This window comes from Prionailurus viverrinus, chromosome F1 (assembly GCF_022837055.1).
Source record: "Prionailurus viverrinus isolate Anna chromosome F1, UM_Priviv_1.0, whole genome shotgun sequence".
Classification (NCBI taxonomy): domain Eukaryota; kingdom Metazoa; phylum Chordata; class Mammalia; order Carnivora; family Felidae; genus Prionailurus; species Prionailurus viverrinus.
Window position 1 is genome coordinate 40082185 of NC_062577.1, and position 20883 is coordinate 40103067.

The window sequence follows — 20883 nt, forward strand, 5'->3', positions numbered from 1 at the left end:
AAAGAAAAGCGGTACTGTCCAGCTAACAGTACATTTACAACCTGCTGGAAATATGTACAAACCCCCCACCCCGACAGTGGAATCCCAAACCTTTAGACACTTCACTTCCTGGTTATTCTTCTTCCCCTCTCCTTTACGCGGGCTTATTTTCGTGGGGTTTGCAATGAGCTTGCGTCCCAGAAGAAAGGGAGGAGGGACTGAAAGTTTCTGCGTCACCTCAGGGAATGTATGTTTGTTCCAATCAGACTCCCTTTTTGCCTTATGGGCATAGGCGACTTCCCGATAAGGCTGTAACCTCTGTAGTACTAAGCCAATGAGAAACCAGGGAGGGACTTGCCTCTGTAGTACTTAGCCAATGAGGAGCCGGGGAGGGACTTGCACACTAGGAGATAAATTGTCTGCTGTAACTTCTCCGAGTGTGTCTGTCCATCAGACACCCGCTCTTGCAAAAACATCAATTAAAGCCTCGGTTCAATGTGCTCGGAGTCTCTGCCTCCCTCCTTTGATTGGGTCAGTGGGCTTATTTTTCCCAGTTGTTGGGCACTTGTGGCTTGGGATCTTTTCTATGGTTGTAGTCAACTGGCTAGAGCCGGAAAAGTAGGGGATCTGAAGAGTTTGGGGCTGGTGAAGCACCTCACTCTCTTCATGTAGTCACAGTGCCTTTCCATGTGGTCTCCTGCTTGGGTTGATGTCAGGTGGCCTCAGGGTAATCAGACTGCTTCCATGGTGGCTGAAAACTTCCAGGATGAATGTTCTGGTGACTTAGCTTGGAAGTCACAGTGTTACTACTGTCCTACGTCTGCCCAGTGTCAAAGGAAGAGGGCGTAGACTCACTTCTCAACGGGAGGAGTGTCAAAGCCACTTTATGAGATCACATGGGATGGGCAATGTTGTTTGACCCATTTTTGGAAGATATAATTGTGACACGAAGTAGGGGTTCTTCTACCTTCCTTCCTTCCAAGGAGTCTTGTTGGAAGGCTGAAGACCCCATACTTTTATTTGTTAACCTTAACCATTTTTATGTTAAAAATCCTTCTGCAAATGGAACTTGGCACATAGCTCCCCCCGCCCCGCCTTTTTAAAAAATGTTTTATTTATTTTTGAGAGAGTGACGGAGGGTGAGGGAGGGAGGGGCAGAGAGAGAGGCGGAGACAGACGGAGCCCGACAGTGGGCTCGAACTCACAAATTGCGAGATCACGACCTGAGCCAGAGTCAGGTGCTTAAGCGACTGTAGCTCCCCTTCCTGATAGGTGGTGGTGAGTGCAGAGAGTTTGCTCAGTGTCCACAGGGTTTAGAGGAGGATAGAGATGATAGGGTGTACCTCCTCAGTGAGAACCTTGACGTTATGATGGGAACAAACAGCTCCATCGCAGCAGTTCGGGAAGGTTATCAGTATGATATCACATGACACATTAGGTTTTACCCACGTGGAACAAATGACCACACGCCTAGTGGCTTAAGACAACACACAGTTGCTATCGTACAGCTTCCACGGGTCAGGAGTCTGGCATGTTTTAGACAGATCCTCTGCTCATGGGGCCACAACACAGAAATCAAAGGGTCAGCTGGTTTGTTTTCATGTGGAGGCTCGCCTGCAGAAAGGCCCATTTCCAAGTTCACTTGGGTTGTTGGCCGAGTCCACTTCCTTGCACTTGTAGGACTGGCGTCCCCGTGTCCTTGCTAGGTGTTAGCGGGAGACTCCTGTCAGCAGCTAGGTCTCAGGCCCTTTGCCGTGTGGCCTTCAGAGGCCACTTGAACATAGTAGCCTACCCCGTGAGCGAGGAGAGCAAACTGGTGGTTGCAGAGGGGAGTAGGGGAGATGGGCAACATGGGAGGAGGGGAGAGGGAGGTACAGGCTTCCAGTTATGGAATGAGTAAGCCCACTGGGCTGAAAGGTCCAGCACAGGGAATGACACTGCACTAGCCTTGCACGGTGACAGATGGTAGCCGCACTCGTGATGAGCCCAGTGTAACGCGTGCAGTTGGGGAACCACGATGTCGTACAGCTGGAACCAATGTGACATCGTGTGTCAACTATACTCATGTATAGGTCAGTGAAAAAAAACTTGGACTGATGCTGGCACACTGTAAAATTTCAGTGAACATCAGATGTCACTAAAAAAGTGAAAAAAGAAAAGTTTTGGCCACAAGAAACAAACAAGAAACAGAGCAGCCGACCTCCTCAAGGCCGGCAGTGGAATCAGTTTCATACATCCAATCTCTGACTCTAGGACAGGCCCTGTATCTTTTAATGGCTCGCTTAAGGGCACCTGGGTGGCTCGGTCAAACGCCCAACCTTGGCTCAGGGCGTGATCTCAAGGTTTATGGGTTTGAGCCGCCCAGCAGGCTCCCTGCTGACGGGGGCCTGCTTGGGATTCTCTCTCTGTCTCTCTCCCCTTCCCCCACATGCACACCCTGTCTCAAAATAAATAAATAAACTAAAAAAAGGCAGGAGGTGGGGGGCTCACTTAATTAGGTCACGCCCATCCAGAATAATCTCCCTTTTGATGAACTCAAAGTCATCAGCTGATCCGGAACCTTAAATACATAGGCAGAATCCCTTCACCTTTGTCAGATAACATAACCTAAACTTGAAAGTGAAATCCAGCCTATGCTTGGGTCCCACCTCACTTAAGCACAGAGGATTGATTATAGGGACATGTACTCTGGGGGATGGAAATGTCAGTGGCCATCGCACTTGATCTTGAGGGATCTTCTGGATGCTGGGTCTCCCATATCAATCAGGTTACAACTTTTTGAAACAGGAAGGGAGTGTGGTATCCTTAAAGGGACCTAGAAAGGTGACCTAGAGGGAAGAATCCTCTATCCTCCTTAGCTTCTGGTATGGATCACATATAGCATGGCTCACCCTAGGGGTGTGCTTATGACTCCCAATTAGTAACTAACAGAAAAGAAATTATTTTTTAAAAAGCAATTAATAAAGATGGGGCACCTGGGTGGCTCAGTCAGTTAAGCGTCCGACTTCAGCTCAGGTCGTGATCTCACAGTTCATGGGGTCAAGCCCGGTGTCGGGCTCTGTGGTGACAGCTCAGAGCCTGGAGCCTGCTTTGGGTTCTGTGTCTCCCTCTGTGTCTGCTCTTCCCCCCACTCACACTCTGTCTCTCTCTCTCTCTCTCTCTCTCTCTCAAAAATAAATAAACATTAAAAAAATTTTTTTTAAGCAATTATTAAAGAGATAGAGAAAAATGAAAATAAACAGAAAATTGAAACTGTAATAAAATATGAGATAAAAAGAGGGCAACCATAAAAACTGAAAGTGATAAAGAGTAACAAAAAAAATCATTGGGGGGCGCCTGGGTGGCTCAGTCGGTTGAGCGTCTGACTTCAGCTCAGGTCGTGATCTCGCGGCTTGTGAGTTCAGGCCCCGTGTCGGGCTCTGTGCCGACAGCCTGGAGCCTGCTTCGGATTCTGTGTCTCCTCCTCTCTCTGCCCCTCCCCTGCTCATGCTCTGTCTCTCTGTCTCTCATTAATAAATCAATGTTAAAAAAAAAAAATTAAAAAAAACAATCATTGAGAACAAGCACTTTAAATGAAAAAAAAAAAAAGAGGTATAAAATAGTAAGAAAAGACAAAGCACATTACGAACAATTGAATTGTGCCAAATCACTTCAAATCGAAGACTGAATGATTAAAGGGACCAAAAGCTAAAATGATAAAAGTGAATAAAACATAAGAAACAAGTAAACAAGCCACCATAGTAAGTGTCTAAATATGGAGCAGCCTATTCAGGAGCTCAGTGGCCTCATGCTGAGTTAGCCAGAATTCTTCAAGCTGAAGCAACCCTGAAATCCACCACATGCTTGTGAGTGTCTTTCTCAACGAGGGTTCCTCCTCTGAGCCGCAGAACACCGGAAGTTATCTGAGTTACTGTTTTCTCAATTCTGCCCCAAAATGGTACATAACTAGTACCCGGCAGTTACACTACTAGGCATTTATCCACGGGAACCAGTGTGCTGTTTCGAAGGGACACATGCACCCCCGTGTTTATTGCAGCACTATCGACAACAGCCAAAGTATGGAAAGAGCCCACATGTCCGTCGATGGATGAATGGATAAAGAAGATGTGGTATATGTATATATACAATAGAGTATTACTCGGCAATCAAAAAAGAATGAAATCTTGCCATTTGCGACTCTGTGGATGGAACTGGAGGGTATTATGCTAAGCGAAATTAGAGAAAGACAAACATCATATGACTTCACTCATCTGAGGATTTTAAGAGACAAAACAGATGCACATAAGGCAAGGGGAGCAAAAATAATATAAAAACAGGGAGGGGGACAAAACAGAAGAGACTCTTAAATATGGAGAACAAACTGAGGGTTCCTGGAGGGGTTGTGGGACGGGGGGATGGGCTAAATGGGCAAGGGGCATTAAGGAATCTCCTCCTGAAATCATTGTTGCACTATATGTTAACCAATTTGGATATAAATTTTAAAAAATAAAATTAAATAAATAAATAAATAAATAAGATGAAACATACATGCATAGAAAAGGCCAGTCTTGAGAATGCATAAGAAAAAAAAAAAAAAAAGATGGCTTAATAAAATATACCTAGGTTGAGAATAAAAAAAAAAAAAAAAAAACCACACACACAGCAAAGAAGTTAATTCATTGTATACAGCTTCATTCTCTCACCAAACTAGCTGATCTATGTCAAAAACTATGCAACCAAGAAAGGGTTGGTCCATCTGGCACATGGTTCTGTGATATTTTTGAGAGATGAGTTTTAGGTGAGAAGTGGAAACTGAAGTCAGATTCCTGGGACATTTTCCCCCTCAAGAGTTGTGTGGTCAGGTGATTATGGACTGAAGCACACGAATCACTTTTGATCACTTACTAAATATAAGAAAGGCATCAACAGATGTCCTGACTTCAGAGGAATTCAGAGAAGTAGCAGAGAATATTCATTTATTTGATTTTCTCCATAAGCCTTCTGGCCAAGGGCCCAGGAAGGACTTGTAATTAGTGCCTTTCTAAAAACATAAGCCTCCTTGGGAATGCAAGCTGGTGCAGCCACTCTGGAAAACAGTATGGAGGTTCCTCAAAAAACTGAAAATAGAACTACCCTACGACCCAGCAATTGCACTACTAGGCATTTATCCAAGGGATACAGGTGTGCTGTTTCGAAGGGACACATGCACCCCCATGTTTACAGCAGCACTATCAACAGTAGCCAAAGTATGAAAGGAGCCCAATGTCCATCGATGGATGAATGGATAAAGAAGAAGTGGTATATATATACAATGAGTATTACTCGGCAATCAAAAAGAATGAAATCTTGCCATTTGCAACTCTGTGGATGGAACTGGAGGGTATTATGCTAAGTGAAATTAGTCAGAGAAAGACAAACATCATATGAGTTCACTCATAAGAGGACTTTAAGAGACAAAACAGATGAACATAAGGCAAGGGAAGCAAAAATAATATAAAAACAGGGAGGGCAACAAACATGAGACTCATAAATATGGAGAACAAACAGAGAGTTACTGGAGGGGTGTGGGGGGGGGATGGGCTAAATGGGTAAGGGGCACTAAGGAATCTGAAATCGTTGTATTATATGCTAACTAATTTGGATATAAATTTTAAAAAATTAAATTAAAAAAAAAAAACACCTAAGGCTCTTGGGGCACCTGGGTGGCTCAGTCGGTTGAACGTCCAACTCTTGATTTCAGCTCAGGTCATGATCTCATGGTTTGGTTCATGGGGTCGAGCCCCACCTCATGCTCTATGCTGGCAGCATGCAAACTGCTTGGGATTCTCTCTCTGCCCTTCCCCTGATTGCTCTCTCTCTTTCAAAATAAATAGATAAACATTAAAAAAAAAAATAATAAGGCTTTTCCAACTTCACACTGGTATGGGCCAAAATTGTCTAAAAAGGGAGGACTGATTCTAGAGAAGCCCCACATGCCCCTTTCTTTTCTTCCCCTCCAGCATTTCATATGTGAGAAAACAAATGATGGCCAGCTTCAGTTGTCCTCATCCTGGCCAAGGAGCTCCTACAAAAGTTTTGTTAGACTTCATCAACTCTGGAACAGTCCCACAGGACTCAGCACACCCCAGAAGGTAACCATGGACACACTCTGCTAAATTCCATTCGACTTCTAAGCTGCATGGCCATTGATCACGCTTTCCTTGAAACACTTATTTCCTTGTTGTATTAGTTATACCTGTCGTATAACAAATTACACCAAAGCTTTAGTCCCCTGAGACAACAAATATTTATGATCTCAAGGTTTCTGTAGGTCAAGAATTCTGGAGCATCTGAGCTGGGTGGATTTGTCCAGAAGCTCTCATGTAGTTGCAGTCGGGACGCTGGCCAAGCTGTGGTCATCTGAAGGCTTGCGTAGTGCTGGGGATTTACCAAGATGGCTCATTCAGATGGCTTTGGCAGGTGGCCGAAGTTCCTCTCTGCTTCTCAGCTGGAAGCCTCAACCACTCATCATGTGGATGTCTCTGTAGGCTGTTTGTGTGTCCCCACAATATGGCATAACTTCCTTCCTTTATTATTTTCAGAAAGTGGAGGAATGTATAGTCCTTTTATGACCTAAAATATGACCTTTTATGACTAAATTTACACATTACCACTTTGCTTGATTCCATTTCTGAGAATAGAGTCATTCAGGCTAGCCCACCATCAAGGGTAGGAGAATTGAGGAGTACTGTAGACGAGGAAAAAACCTTTTCCCTCTACCCTCTTAGATTCATTACCTGGGGCCCTGCAAATTAGACTGACAAAAGACAGATTAACAAGAGAAAAACAAATAGAGTTTATTAACACGGTGTAGAGCTCATACATGAGGGAGAAAGAGTGAACAGTGAAGAGTCATTCAGAAGGGTGGTTAGAATTTAGGCTTGTAGCATCTTAACAAAAACCAATAAATTTGTAGAGAAATGGCAAGCCAAAGGAAAAGGGTTTTAGGCTTCTGAGAGTGGCAAACCATGGGAAGGAAAATATATAGGGAAAGCTAATGGAAGATAAGGGTTATTTCAGTGAGGTTTGTTATGTAGATTCCTCTCTGTGCTGTCTCTGGGCTGATAAGAGTCTCTGGTGATTAAGAACCTAAGCCTGCTTCTAGGCAAATAGCTGGGGAGGGCAGAGAGGTTTTTGTTTGTTTGTTTGTTTTGGGGTGGTTTTTGTTTTGTTGTGTTTTTTTGTTTTGTTTTGTTTTGTTTTGTTTTGTTTTGTTTTGTTTTGTTTTGGTGTTTGCTGTTTCTCAGTTGTCTTCAGCTCAAAATAACCCTTATGCCAGTGGCATATTTTGGGGTGGCATATTCTGATCCCCTTCAGTATCAGAGAGCTTGTGGACATATTTTAAAGCTGCCACATATTTTTTTGTCTTCTGTAGCTTTAGCTCTCCTGGTTGTCTCCCTATGTCTCTGGCCACTAGCTCTCAATGTCTATCTTTGTATTATTCCTTTGTTCTTTATATTATTCCTGTTTCTTGAATGCTGGGTTTCTTGGGCCTCTGGGCTTCTCCCTCCCATATTTGCCCTGGGTCACCCTACACTCCTATGTACCACCTTTGGGCTGGTGATTCTCCAACCCAAGTGTTGGCATACGTTTTGTGAAAGGGCCATATGGCTTAGTAGGCCAAACGTTCTGTATTGCAAATATTCAGCTTTGCTTCTGTAGTGCAAAAGCACCCACAGACAATGCGGATGTGAATGAGCCTGGCTGTGTTCTGGTAATACTTTTATTTGTACAACAGTCTGCTGGCCATAATTTGTTGACTCTTTTTTCTAACTTCTGTGGCCCTCGCAGACCCTTCTTCTGGGCTCCGGAAGAAGATAAATGCCCAGCTGCCTTCTGGGCATTTCTTCTTGGATGCCTCAGAGGTAGGTCAAACTCATCTCTTCCTGTATTTATTGTACTCCCTGTATTGAACACGGTATTGTCTTGTGTCCTCTGTCTGGTAAACAGCATTGCCATTTGGTCAGCTGCTGTAGCCTGAGAGCTAGAAGGGCTCCCTGCTCATCCCTCTCCCTCGTCTCCCATCTCCAATCAGTCAACAGTTAGTCTACTTCCTAAAGTTATCTCAGATCTATCCCCTTGGTTCCATCTCTACTGCTACTACTCAGTTTAAGCTATCATTGTGTCCTTCCTGAAATACCACAATAGCCTCCGGTGCTAGGCCCCCAAAGATGTCCACATCCTACTTCCCAGAACCTGTGAACATGCCACCATCTATGGCATAAGGGACTTTGCAGATGTAGCCAAATTAAGGCTCTTGAGATGGGAAGATTATCCTGAATTATCCAGGTTGGCCTGATATAATCACAAAGTTCCATATAACAGGCAGGAAGGTCAGATGAGGGAGAGAATGTGACAACGGAAGATTTGCAAGATGGCCTTTGAAGGTGGCAGAAGGGGCTATGATCTGCAAGAATGCAGGTGGCCTCTGAAAGTTGGAAAAGACAAGGAAAGCGATTTTCTACTTGAACCTCCGGAAGGTTCCAGCTCTGCCGGAGTCTTAGCTTTAGCCCACGAGTCCGACTTTGGACCTCTGACCTCCAGAACTATCACATAATACAGTTGTGTTGTTTTAAGCCACTAAATTTGTGGGAATCTATTATGGCGGCAATAGAGACTGAATAACCTCCTCACCCTCCCTCCAGTCGTGCTCTGTTCTCCACCCCACCCCGAACACAAACAGGATCCGTCACATCCCCATTGAAAACACTCCCATGACTTGCCCACATCCTCAGAATCAACTCCAGGCTCCTTGCAAGACTTCATCACGGGTCCCCAGCAGTTTATGCCCCGCAAGTTCATGCAGGGAATTTCACATCGTGTCGTCTCTCCATGAAGACAAATGTTCTTCTGTCTGTTCAGGACCTGTTTACCTTCCGTCTCCGCCCTGACTAACTCCTGCAAGTTATCCAGACGCCAGTTCCTCAGAGACAGTCCCTGCCCCCACGCTGAGTTGAGGTCCTCTGCTTGGAGACATTAAAGTAACTGCCCTATCAGACTCCTGGCCCGCTTTATTGCGAGGACTTGTGAACTCAGAGACCGCCCAACTGTCTTGTTCACCACTCGGCGCCGAGCACCTTCCGTGATGGCTGACACACACCAGTACGCGGTGAAGACAGACATGGACCAGCGATGGTCTAGGGAGACCTGGTGGAGGCGGTGGTGAGGGGCTCCAGCACGTGCCGTCTCCCCTTGAGAAAGCTGGGGAGGAAGAGCCCATGGGGGAGAGAGACCCGAGCTGACTCGGGGAGCAGGTGGGAGTCTGAATTGCCCTCATTTCCCTTCCTGCTCGGCCGGGAGGGGAAAAGGGGCGTCACTGCCCTCCCGCTACAATTAGCCGAGACTTTCATTCTTCTACAAAGAGGAGAGAGCAAATCAAAGGGAGATAAAAGTACATGTCCCACAAAGGACATCGAGACGAGGGGGAAGGAAGGGAGGGTGGTGGGACAGAGAGGCAGAGGCAGAGAGAAAGCCCTGCGGCCCAAACAAAAGCCCAGAGCCAGCTGATCCCCAGGATCAGACGGTGGAGACACAAGGACAGGAAGAGAGCAGACCGCGTGGGGATCAGCAGCCCCGTCAGCCAAGGAGGAGAGGGAATGAAGGAAGATAAAACACTGATGTGAATGGCCGGGGAAGAGGGTGGAGAGGGACCCCAAATGGAGTTGGGACAAAAGCATGAAAAGACAAGATCGCCACCATCCCATGAGCACTCCACCCAGGGAAAGCAAAGAGGGGCTGGAGACAAAGGCCGAGAGAGGGAGGTGGAAAGGGAGGGAGCACAGCAGACTGGCCCTGAGCCTGTGACAGGGCTGTGAGCACAGGGGGTCAGCCGAGGCCCTGAAGGGGGAGCGGCAATCAGGGTACTGGCCTATATTTGATGAGAGAATCCTACCTGAGTAGCTTTCTTGTCTTTGAACTTTATATAAATAGAATTTAAGAGATGGACACACAAAAATAATGTGGTCGTGAGCCTTCCAACACAGATGCTTCTGTGTCTGGCTTCTTTCTCTCCACATTATGCTGCACATAGTGTGGATCAGTCATTGTCATTGCTGTATAATATTCCACCATGTATGTGTGTGTGTGTGTGTGTGTGTATATATATATATATATATATATATATATATATATATATACTTGTGCATATCCATTCTTGTATCTAGTGGAAAATTTTCATTCAAGTCCACAATCTCTCTCTCTCTCTCTTTTTTAAGTTTATTTATTTATTTTGAGAGAGAGAGAGAGAGAGTGAGCAACAAGGGAGGGGCAGAGAGAGGGAGACAGAGAATCCCAAGCAGGCTCTGCACTGTCAGTGTGGGGCTCAAACTCATAAACTGTGAGATCATGACTGAGCCGAAATCAAGAGTCAGACGCCTACCGGACTGAGCCACCCAGGCACCCCAGGTCCGCAATCTCTTATCTGAAACCTTGAGGCCAGACGTGTTTTAGAATTTTAGAAAGATGGTTTAAAAAAAAAAGATGTAAGGCACAAACACTCCGTATCACACAACTCCCAGTGCTGGGTGTATGGAAGTGCCCTGTAACCAGACACATGGATGTTTCTGAAAGGAAATGGATGAACACTCATCCTAGGAGTAGCTTCACTTCAGTTCAGGTCAGGTTTTGCCACCAAATGGGTCCCGGCCACATTGGGTTATGCCTCCAAATAAAAGATGATGTTTTTGATTTTCAGGGCTTTTGGAGTTCCGGAACTCAGAACTTGGCATTGTGGAACTTTGGTATACTAGTTCCCAATAAAATTTGCTTCGGGAACCCCTGGCAGAAAGATGAGTTGAAGACTATGTTACGAATTTCAGCAAAAGTCAGAAACAAAGGTCCAACAACGTTTGAGAGGCAAGACGTGGTCCAGAAGGGATGTCGGAGTCGGCTAAATCGGGCTCAAATCCTGACCCTGGATGAGACAGAAAAGAACCCTGTGTACTGCTGGCCTCTTTAGTTCCCTGATCGCTCGTCCCATCTGACCAGGGTAAACCTTTGTTTTTATAACTTCAGCCCCTAATCTTGTAAATTGTTGATTATATGTTTTGTATCATTTTAAAGCTCATTTCTTTCTTTTATCCTCTTAATCTGCTGGTCCTCTACTTCTGTGTCACTTATCTTGATGATTCCTTATCTCTATTTTGTTCTTTATAATTTTATATTATGTTCCTCTTATCTCATCTTCTCGTTTTTATTGTTATCGTGCTATTTTGTAGTGACTGAGGAAAGACCCCTGTGGTTTGGGGGAGCAAGGGGTGATCATTTAACCCCGCCCCTCCCTCACAGCCAGATTGCTCTGTACTTGGGAGCGTTTCTTTCCCCAAGGAGATTTCTGGGTGGTGGGGGAGGTGGTGGGGGAGCCCTCAAAATTTAAGCTCGAGCCTTAACCAAGAATTGGTCCCGGGGCTTTTGAAGCCTTGGAAAACACCCAGTCTCAAAGCAGAAGGCTGTGCTCAGTGGTGGAGATTTATTTCCGGTTAAGTGTTCCTTTGTTCTGGGAGACCAGACCCTCGGCGTCAATAACCTGGCACAGACACCCTTCCCCGTCCCCACATGCAGATACCTCTCATCCTTTCACACACTCAAGAATATTCCACGGCGAGGATGCAGCAACGGGTGTTTAAGCTTTCCACTCGCTGCAGAGGCTTCTTTTCTATATGGAAGGAGAAGGCGTTGTTCTTGCAAGTCAGACAGAGGAGTGAGGATGAGGCCCTGTTCTCGCTGTTGCTGCAGGGGCCACAGAGAGGAAGCTGCCAGAAGGAGGGCCAGGCATTCTGTTCTCCCCCACCTAGCAGAGAGGCCTTTGACAGCCAGATTGACATAACCTTAGTGGGGAAGGTTGAGGTCTCCTCATGGGATTTCGCCAGAACCCCGACTTTGGGCAACATACTGCACACGGAGAGGGGCTGGTCAAGCCCTCTCCTCAGAGCTAGGCCAAGTCCTAGACTATCCCTTGTGTCCTAAAGGGGTACACATTCTGTCAGTTGCCCTGGGAAGGGGAAGACTCCCAGAGAGACCAGGGAGAAGTGGGCTTGAGAGGGCTTTGGCGGGGCGCCTGGGTGGCTCAGTCGGTTAAGCGTCTGACTTCGTCTCAGGTCATGATCTCACGGTCCGTGAGTTGGAGCCCCGCGTTGGGCTCTGTGCTGTCAGTTCAGAGCCTGGAGCTTGCTTCGGATTCTGTGTCTCCTTCTCTGTCTCTGCCCCTCCCCCACTCATGCTCTGTCTCTCTCTATCAAAAAATGAATAAATGTTAACATTAAAAAAAGAGAGAGAGAGGGCTTTGGGGCCCCAAGGACTCCCTGGAAGAAAGCTTGGACACCCCCTTCTTTGAGGAAGAGAAAGGCAGGCCTGAGAAGCAGGAAACGGGCGAGAACGGGGGACTCAGGGTCTGTAGCTCCGTGACAGTCCCGTTTCCCCACATCCCGGTGCTCCTCCCAGGGTCCCAAGCCTTCCCGCTTTTGTCTGAAGGGTCCCACCAGATTCCAGTTCTGCCGTGAGCATTTAGGGAGCAGCCCATGCGCTGCCCCCCAGCACAGAGCAGCAGATGGGGAGACCACCCCTGCCGGCCTCCCAGGTCAGTGCAGTTGGGACACCGGGGGCCCTCGAGGGGTAGTGTCTGTGCTCAGCAACCCCAGGGCGGTACAGCTGCGGGAGAGCTGGGGGCCGAGCTGGGGGCTATTTTAGTTCCTTCCCTCAGTTAACTGCATACTGCTTTTTATATCATTTTAATTATCTTTTTATTTCTTTTAATTTACTTTATCTTTTTTTATGGGCGGCTATATACTTTTTTTCTCTTCCTGTTTGCTATTTCTTCACCTTAATAAACTGCGTGCTGGGGGCTCAGGCTCAGGGGAGAGCCCTGAGGCAGCCCAAGCAGAAAAGGCTGGACACTGCCCTCTCTGACTGTGCCCCCAAGTCCCCTTGCCAGTTGCATCTTGTCCCCTGTGACCCTCCGGACTCTTAAAAACTTCTACCTGTGGGGGGGCCTAGTTGGCTCAGCCGTTTAAGCGTCTGACTCTTGATTTCGGTTTAGGTCATGATCTCATGGTTGTGAGATCGAGCCCGGTGTGGGGCTCTGCACTGACAGCTTGGAGCCTGTTCGGGATTCTCTGTCTCCCTCTCTCTCTCTGCTCCTCCCCCTCAATCTCACACTCTCTCTCAAAAGCAAAAACAAAAACAAAAACCCAAAGACTTCTACCTGTGCAACTCAGGAGCCCCCAGGCCAGAATTCTCCCCCAGGGTGATAATGTATTTATCTACACTGATAACACATTTGAACTGGGAAGATGGTGGTGATGCTATTTTCATAATTAGCAAAGTAGGTAATACATGCTCATCGGCAAGAAATGCACATCCGGAGGTGCAGGAAGTAAAAAGTGTACATCCCTCAACTCCCCCAAATCACGCTCCAGATTCAGAGCAACCTCGTTCAGCTACTATGTGTGTGTAAATATTCTCTGTAGCATACATATCACGCGGGCACATTTAAAATCAGGCAGGTAAGGCCAAATGCTAAGCCAATTTGTATTCCTACCCACAGCTCCTAAGAGGGTCGCTTTCCCCCTCTGCCTACACCCTTACCAGCACAGCAGAAGGTCTAAGGCAGAACTTTGGAAGTTCTTCCTGTATCAGTCTTCCGCTGCCCTGCACCCCTCCCCCATTCCTGGGCTGTTTGGATTCAGGAAATGGGGTCGATGTGAACGACCCTTGTCCATTAATCACTAGGAGATGCGGTGACCTTGCTGGACACAGCTCCTGCTCTGGCTCCACCCCCAGGCAGGCTGGGTGCTATTTCTGCGAAGGTCCAGCTTCCAAAGCATGAGCCAAGGAGCTCGCTTTAGCACAGCAGAAGCAGCAGGAGACTGACCCCCCTCCCCCGAGGCGCGCTTGACAATGGCGGGGGAGAGGGGGGGTGCCTACCTTCTTGTTCCTGTGGGCAGACACCCACTGAGCACCAAGTGTGAGTCATGCCTGAAGGTCCTTCTGGATTTTTCCCAAATCCTGAGCCTCTCCCAGAGGGAGTGGGCAGAGCCTTCCCCTCCACACCCTCCCACCACATCTAATAGCTTCCATCGCTCTGGGGAATGTTCGCAGGATCATGTGTGCGCCTGGCGCGGGGCTGCGGTTAGGAAGGTGGATCTCCCCACCAGCCTGCCGCAGTGGGGTGGGCAGTACGTGGGTGGGCAGGGAGGGGGTGGGTGTCAACACAGCTTCAGACACGTCCATCTGCAGGTGAGAGAGATGGGAGGGCCGCCCAAACTAAGGATAAACAGGCGGGACCGGGTGAAAACAAGCCCCCAGGGTGAAGGCAGAAGGAAAGGGGCAGAGCTGGCTTCGAGGGGATCCTCATGTACCCCCCCCCGCCCCCTCCCCCCGCCCCAGCCAGCCGGGGTGCCAGCTGCCTCGCCAAGGCCTAGCAGCTGGTTGAAAGGTGAGAACTAGTCACCATCCCCAATGGTTGGACTTCTTCTTTGAGTTAACTGAACACTTATCCGTGGCCTCAAAAATAACAGCCCTAGGTTTTATGGCTTAAAAGTTAAGATAGACACCGTCTTCTCTTTCTCCTTCAATGGTGTGGCCCTATGGGACAGAAACCCCCCGAGAGGGAGGTGTGAGTGGGCTGTGGCCTGTGGTGCCAAGTGCCTGGTCACCTGGGGTCGGCCTGGTGGTGGCGTGTGTGGCATCCCTTATACCCCAGCTGCGCTCAAATGGAACCCAACATCTCCTTTAAGGAGAGGCAACAAGCATCCCGTTAGTTATACAGTGGCTTACCCCCACCCATTCCAAACCTCTTTTCCGTAGCAGTCTCCACTCTAGAGACTGGAAAAACTAAACCACTCTTTGACTTCTCTAGCCCTAGGTGATTCTTGACAATGTCCTGGCCGGTTAGACATAAGCAAAACCCTGCTTGGCTTTTAGGAAACCCTTGATTTTTTTTGTTTTTGTTTTTGTTTTTGTTTTTTTAATAAATGGAACAGATGCATCTGGCACCATCCCTTCCCCCTGTTGTCTACCTGGAATGAGAATGAGATGCCTGGAGCTATGGCATCCACAGTGTGACTATGAGTGAAAGGCGAAGAAAAACGTAAGATGTTACCCCCAATATTATGGTGCCCTAAACCAATGCCAGCTACTGACAACCTCCAGACTTCCTGTTATGGAAGGAAAATAAATCCCAATTCATGTAAGCCCTTGTCAGTTGGCTTTTCTGTTTCTTGTCATTGAAAAGCCTTCCTAAGTGATAAACATGCTTATGGATGTTTTCGAAGCAAGGAGGCTTCAAGGAGCCCGTTAGTCTTTCCAGTCAAACGGGAGATACGTCGTCAGGTCCCTCCACTTAGGAAAGGAAATATCCAGAAGGACGTCTCTCCTTCCCCAGCACGACCTAGACCTAGTTCTGCGCACGTGGCCCCATATGGGCCTCATCTGGCCTCCAAAGGAAGCGCCCTGGATTGTTCGCTCCATTCAGGAAAAACTAGGCCCCTGGGTGGAGTAGCAAAAAAGTAAAAAAGACAGCATTGCTCTGATGGTCCCTCTGCCGCTCTGTTCCCTGAAGATCTTGAAGCGTTCTCCTGAGACACGGGCCAGGTCTTGGGCCTCACTCCCAGGATGATGGTAGGGCCACCGCAGAGGCATGCTTTTTCTGCCGCTCCCCCATCCTTCTTCCCTGGGATCCTGGGAGCTACAAGGCCCCGTCCCATGAGGTTTTCCAGACCAACTCTCCTGATTCAGACATGCGGAAAATAAAGAGCAGACCCCAGGGAATAAGCAAAAGGAAACTGGAGTCTTTGCTGCGTTGTTATCTCTTTACCACCTTGGAAGGGGATGCTCATCTCCTAGTTAATCCTTGCTAAGTGCTCCTTCTCTCCCTCCTTCAAGGGCTCCTCTGCTTTTCCTCCTTGGCCTGCCCTCCAGACATCCTCCATTCTTCACCTCTTCTCGCTCACATCCTTCATTCATTTCTGTGGCTTCCCTATCTCCTGAAACCCTGGTCTCTTTGCTCAGCCCACACCTGCTCCTGGGCCCCAGCCTCAAATACGCAGCTAGTCCTTACACATCTGCACCCGGGCTCTATAAACTTAACATGTCCCTAACATAAATCTTTTCCCCCAGTCTGTTCCTACCCCTTCCTATCTTCCATGGCACCATTGCCCCCTCTGTTACCTTCCCATTGCTGCTATAACAACTTACCACAAACCAAGTGGCTTATAACATCACACATGTATTATCTTATGCTTCTGGAGACCAGAAATCCAAAATGGCTCTTGCTAGGCTACAACCAAGGTGTTGGCAGGGCTGCATGCCTTCTAGAAGCTCTAGGGAAAAGTCCACGCCCTTGTCTTTTCCAGCCTCCCAAGGCCACCTGCATTCCTTGGCTTATGGCCTCTTGTGGCCAACAATTATGTCCCTCCAAGCTCTGCAGTGTCCTTCCATTTTCTTCTGGAAAGGTCGTGCCACCTTCTTTCTTTACCTTTTTAAAATTTGTATTTATGTATTATGTATGTATGTATGTATGTATGCATTTATGTAATCTCTACATCCAACGTGGGGCTCAAACCCTCAACCCCAAGATCAAGAGTCACACACTCTACCAACTGAGCCACCCTGGGGACCCCTCCTTCTTTCACTTCTAAGAATCATTATGATTATATTATCCGCCTGGATAATCCAAGATTATCTCCCCACCTCAAGGTCCTTGCTTTAGTCACATCTGCAAAGTCCCTTTTGCCACATAGGTAACTTAGTCATGGTTTCCAGGGATTAGGACTCGAACATCCTTAGGGGCCATTGTTCTACCTTTCACACCTCCTTTTAATAAGAATTGCCACCATGGGGCACCTGGACAGTGCAGTCAGTTGGGCAGTTGGGCATCTGGCTCTTGATTTCGACTCAGGTCGTAATCTCACCGTGAGATTGAGCCCCTTGGTGAGATCGAGCCCCATGTCAGGCTCTGCACTGATGCTTGGAAGTCTGTCTTTCTCTTTCTGCCCCTCCACTCTTTGTGCTCTGTGTCTCTCAAAAGAAATAAATGAACTGTAAAATAATAATAATTGCTACTGTTACTAGCAATTTTGTAGTCTGGGCTCTGGGCTGATTTCTTTTTTCCTAAGTATTTTCATGCACAATCGAGATGATGCAAAACAAAAAGAGGCCTTGAGTACTCCCGAAAATCTACTAGCAAGAGAAAACCACTCATCTGCAGACACAGGCTAACTTTCATGAAAAGGGAGGGATGACACAGAGGTCAGAACAAGAGTTCAGAGGGGAGAGCCAAAAGCCGTGAAGGATTAGTCCATATGGATTTAGCCCATATGAAATCCAACCAAAGCCTGGTTGGATTTCAGAATTGGTATGGACCACTTTTTCCCTTTTGAACAGGAATGTACATAGCAGCTATCTTATGCCCCTCCTCCCTTGTATACAGGGTATGGTGGGAGCAGATAACTCATCTCTTTGTTTAACTGGTCAACAGGAAACTTTCATGGGAACCTGTTTAAGAAACTACACCTGAGGAGTCTTACCTGCACCTGGACTTGATGTAGATGATGAGATAGATACAGCTTATGCTGGAGTGAGGGGAGACTTTGGGTTTTTGTGGAGAGGGGGGCAGGGGAAGAGTATATTTTGCATGCCAGAGGGGTGCGAACATTAAGGGCCAGAGGGCAGAGGTGGCCATCTTCCAAGATGGCCCCCATTGTTCACAAGTCCCAACAATCACAATTTTGCAAAGTCCCTTGCATACTGCACCAGTAGCACATGGCAAAAGTGATGCTACACAACTTCTGAGGTAGCTCATCAAAGACTGTGGCCGTTATTTGGGGTATGTTGTCTCTCTGTTTCTGTCTGACCCCATCTTTCTCTCAGATTACTCACTGTGGGGACAAGCTGTTGTGTTGTGAGTAACCCCATAGGGAAGCCCACCTGGTGAGGAAGAGAGACCCTGAGACAGAAACACCCAACCAAGCTGCCTCCAGAATCCTGAGCCTCAGAAACCTCGTGAGATATATTCATTGTTTTGTGTTACTAACTTTTGGGGTAATTTGTTATGTAGTGATATCTGTTTCAAGGGGCTGGAGAGGTATGCTTTAAGAGGTATGATCTCTTGAACCAATCCCCCTGTTCAAATGTCCTTAAGCAGCTCCACTGAGTGGGGCCTCTCTGGTAGCTGTTTCCTCTGCCTGGGATGCCTGATTTTCATAGAGCCAACTTTCTTATCCAGCTCTCTCCAGAAAGTTTCTCCTGGCTGCCCAACCCAAAGGAGTGCCCCTATGACTCCTGCAGTAATTCTCTGCTTAGCATTTCTCACTCTGTTATGTTTGTTTGGTTTTTGTTATCTGTCTCTCCCACTAGAATAGAAGTTCCATGAGAGAGGGAGCTTGTCTCTTGCTCGGCATCTAAAACCGTGCTTGGCATAAATAAATGAGCCCAAAGAGCTCTCATTTCCTGCCGTCACTTCTCTACAGCTGTCCCGCCTGTCTTACCAAACTACTTGAAGTTTCTTTTCAGTCATCCTATTTCACACATTGTTCTTTTTCCTGGATGCCTTTCCCTTCTTCTGCTTTTGGTGAAAACCCATACATCTTTTAAGGATCCAGAGTTTCTCCCGCCATAACATTTGCCATCCATTGGTGTGACTGATCGTCTAAGTGTCTATGCCCCGCCAGATGCTGGACTCTGGGGGGCCCGGACTGTGCTTCTTCACCATTGCATCTCCAAAGATCTAGCAGAGCGCTGGCCCTGTGGCCCTCAGCGAGATGAGTCACAAGAGAGGGAGGCCCTGTGACAGGTGGCTGGGACTGGCCTGTACCCACACTGTGTCCTTGTCCCTAGGGCCTTGCTCCCTACTAGCTGAGGAAGGGGTGGGATTCATCCTGTACCCCGTATACATTAGTGTTTGCTCCTAAGTAAAACCCAATGTGTGAATTGATCTTTGAGAGAGCCTGGTGAATTGCGGGCACCTGGAAATAGGCTTGGGATGGAAGGAGGGACCTTAGCTGTCAAGCACTTGAACACCAGAACAAACTTCTGTTCGTCTCAAGGTGGGACACTGGAGCAAATGGGTTCTGTGGGGCTTCCAATGTACGGGGACCTCTGCTCCCCCTCGTTAGTCTGTAATGCACACTAGCAAGCTGCATTACTGTCTGCCTTGTTCTCCTACCATATAGCGGCTGGAAGGCCAAGTTGTGGTGGGTTTGGGGGGTGGGATCACATTGGCAACAGGAGGGAATATGTGAATTAGGAGGCAGAAACAAAGGGGAGGAGAAGAGAAAGAAGAGGGGGCCACTGCTGGCTCGAGACTCTCCTTTGAAACTCACAACACATCCCCCCCCCCCCGACGCACAACACCCTCCTACCCCCACCGTAAAAAGCTCTTTCTCAGAACAAAAGCCCTGTCACCGAAAGCACTTATTTAACCACAACAACAGCAAGATACACTAGGTACAAAAACATCTTTCTCAAAAATTTTTCTACTTCAATTCAACAAATATTTATTTTCCTGAAAAAGCAGAGATCTATAAAAAAATAGAAGCATGTGGATTTGTTGTTTGGTTTTGATTGAAAAGCCTATCGGCGCAACCAGGAGAACAGCATTGCCCCAGTGAGCCAAAGCACAATGGGAAAGCGCTTTTAAAATAGAAAAGAACACTAATATATAAATCCACCAAGGTGATTTTAAAACACAGCAGCACCTCCGTGCGAGAGTGGGGGATGGGTCTCATGCTCACAGGCAGCTTGTCTTCTGTCTTCTCTTCCCAGTGGGCTGCTTGGGCCCACAACTTAACCCAGAGTGAGCCTCCGTCATGGCGGTGATAGGATGCGGGGACACATGTAAAACCGTCATTAATAAAGGCATGCCCGGGGTACCTGGGTGGCTCAGTCGCTCGAGCTTCCGACTCTTGGCTCTCGGCTCAGGTCTTGATCTCAGGGTTGTGAGTTCAAGCCTCACCCTGGGCTCCACGCTGGCATGAAGCCTAGTTAAAAACCAAAACAAAAGGTATACGCCCCCCCCCCAAAAAAAGGTACACCCAACTAGCAAAAAAAAAACAACCAATGTGAAAATTCATTTAGAAAGCACACGGGAGTCCAAAGAGCCACCTCTGGATAGAAAACGAACACTCACATGGCCCCATCTGTAAAATGGTGGCTTCCATTGTCCTCCCAGGAGCTGTGATGCCGAAGGGGCTGGTCAAGAATCCAGGGGCCAACACGGTGGAAGAGAGATGCAGATCCCATCGGTGATGTGTATCATGCGGCCTGTGGAGCTCGGCACGTTGTGTCAGCTGGTACCAAGCAGGGTACAGCCGTAATGCCAGGTAGAGCTTTGCCAGGCTGGTGTCAGAGAGAGACAGCTGTACCCCAAGGCTGACAAGTCAGGGCGAGTGGGAGACAAGGGCAGGTGCTTTCTTGGACCCCGCGTCTTTGTGTACTGCAGCTGTGAGTGCGACAACCACGCTGGCTTGGTTAGTGTTGTTCTGAGCCGTTTCAGTCCCTTCAAGGATACTGCCAACCATTCTAGCATTTGCAAATGTGCCATGAACACTGGAGGGGACTCCCGGGTGAGAGGGGTCCTCAGAGGGCAGCTTCCCCATGTTCCTGCCTCACGGGGTGGAGAATGCCTCTCAGGCTCACTCGGGTTTCCTTCCTGACCTCGGAGCTCTCTGCCTCACTGCCTCCCTTCCTCTGCTTCTGTTCTCCGTCCCCACCCCATGCCCGCCCCACACACCTGCACCCAGGAGGGACCTACCGTGCCCTCTGCCCGCTGCCCCATGCCCACAGACATTTCTTTGGTGAAGGCCATTCCCTGGCTTAATTATTGCAGATCTTCTTTGGCTTTTGGGTCTCCCAAAGTCCAAAGACTCTTCAGGTAATTAAACCTGGAGGGAC

The 20883-nt window shown here is 47.8% G+C and overlaps 1 long non-coding RNA gene across 1 annotated transcript; it reads left to right on the plus strand.

Moving 5' to 3' along the window:
- The first annotated feature begins 5963 nt into the window (after positions 1-5963).
- Positions 5964-18071, plus strand: LOC125155144 (uncharacterized). The gene is made up of 4 exons (XR_007148059.1): positions 5964-6089; positions 7789-7862; positions 10691-10984; positions 17863-18071. It is a non-coding gene; the product is annotated as an uncharacterized LOC125155144 (long non-coding RNA).
- The last annotated feature ends 2812 nt before the right edge of the window (positions 18072-20883 follow it).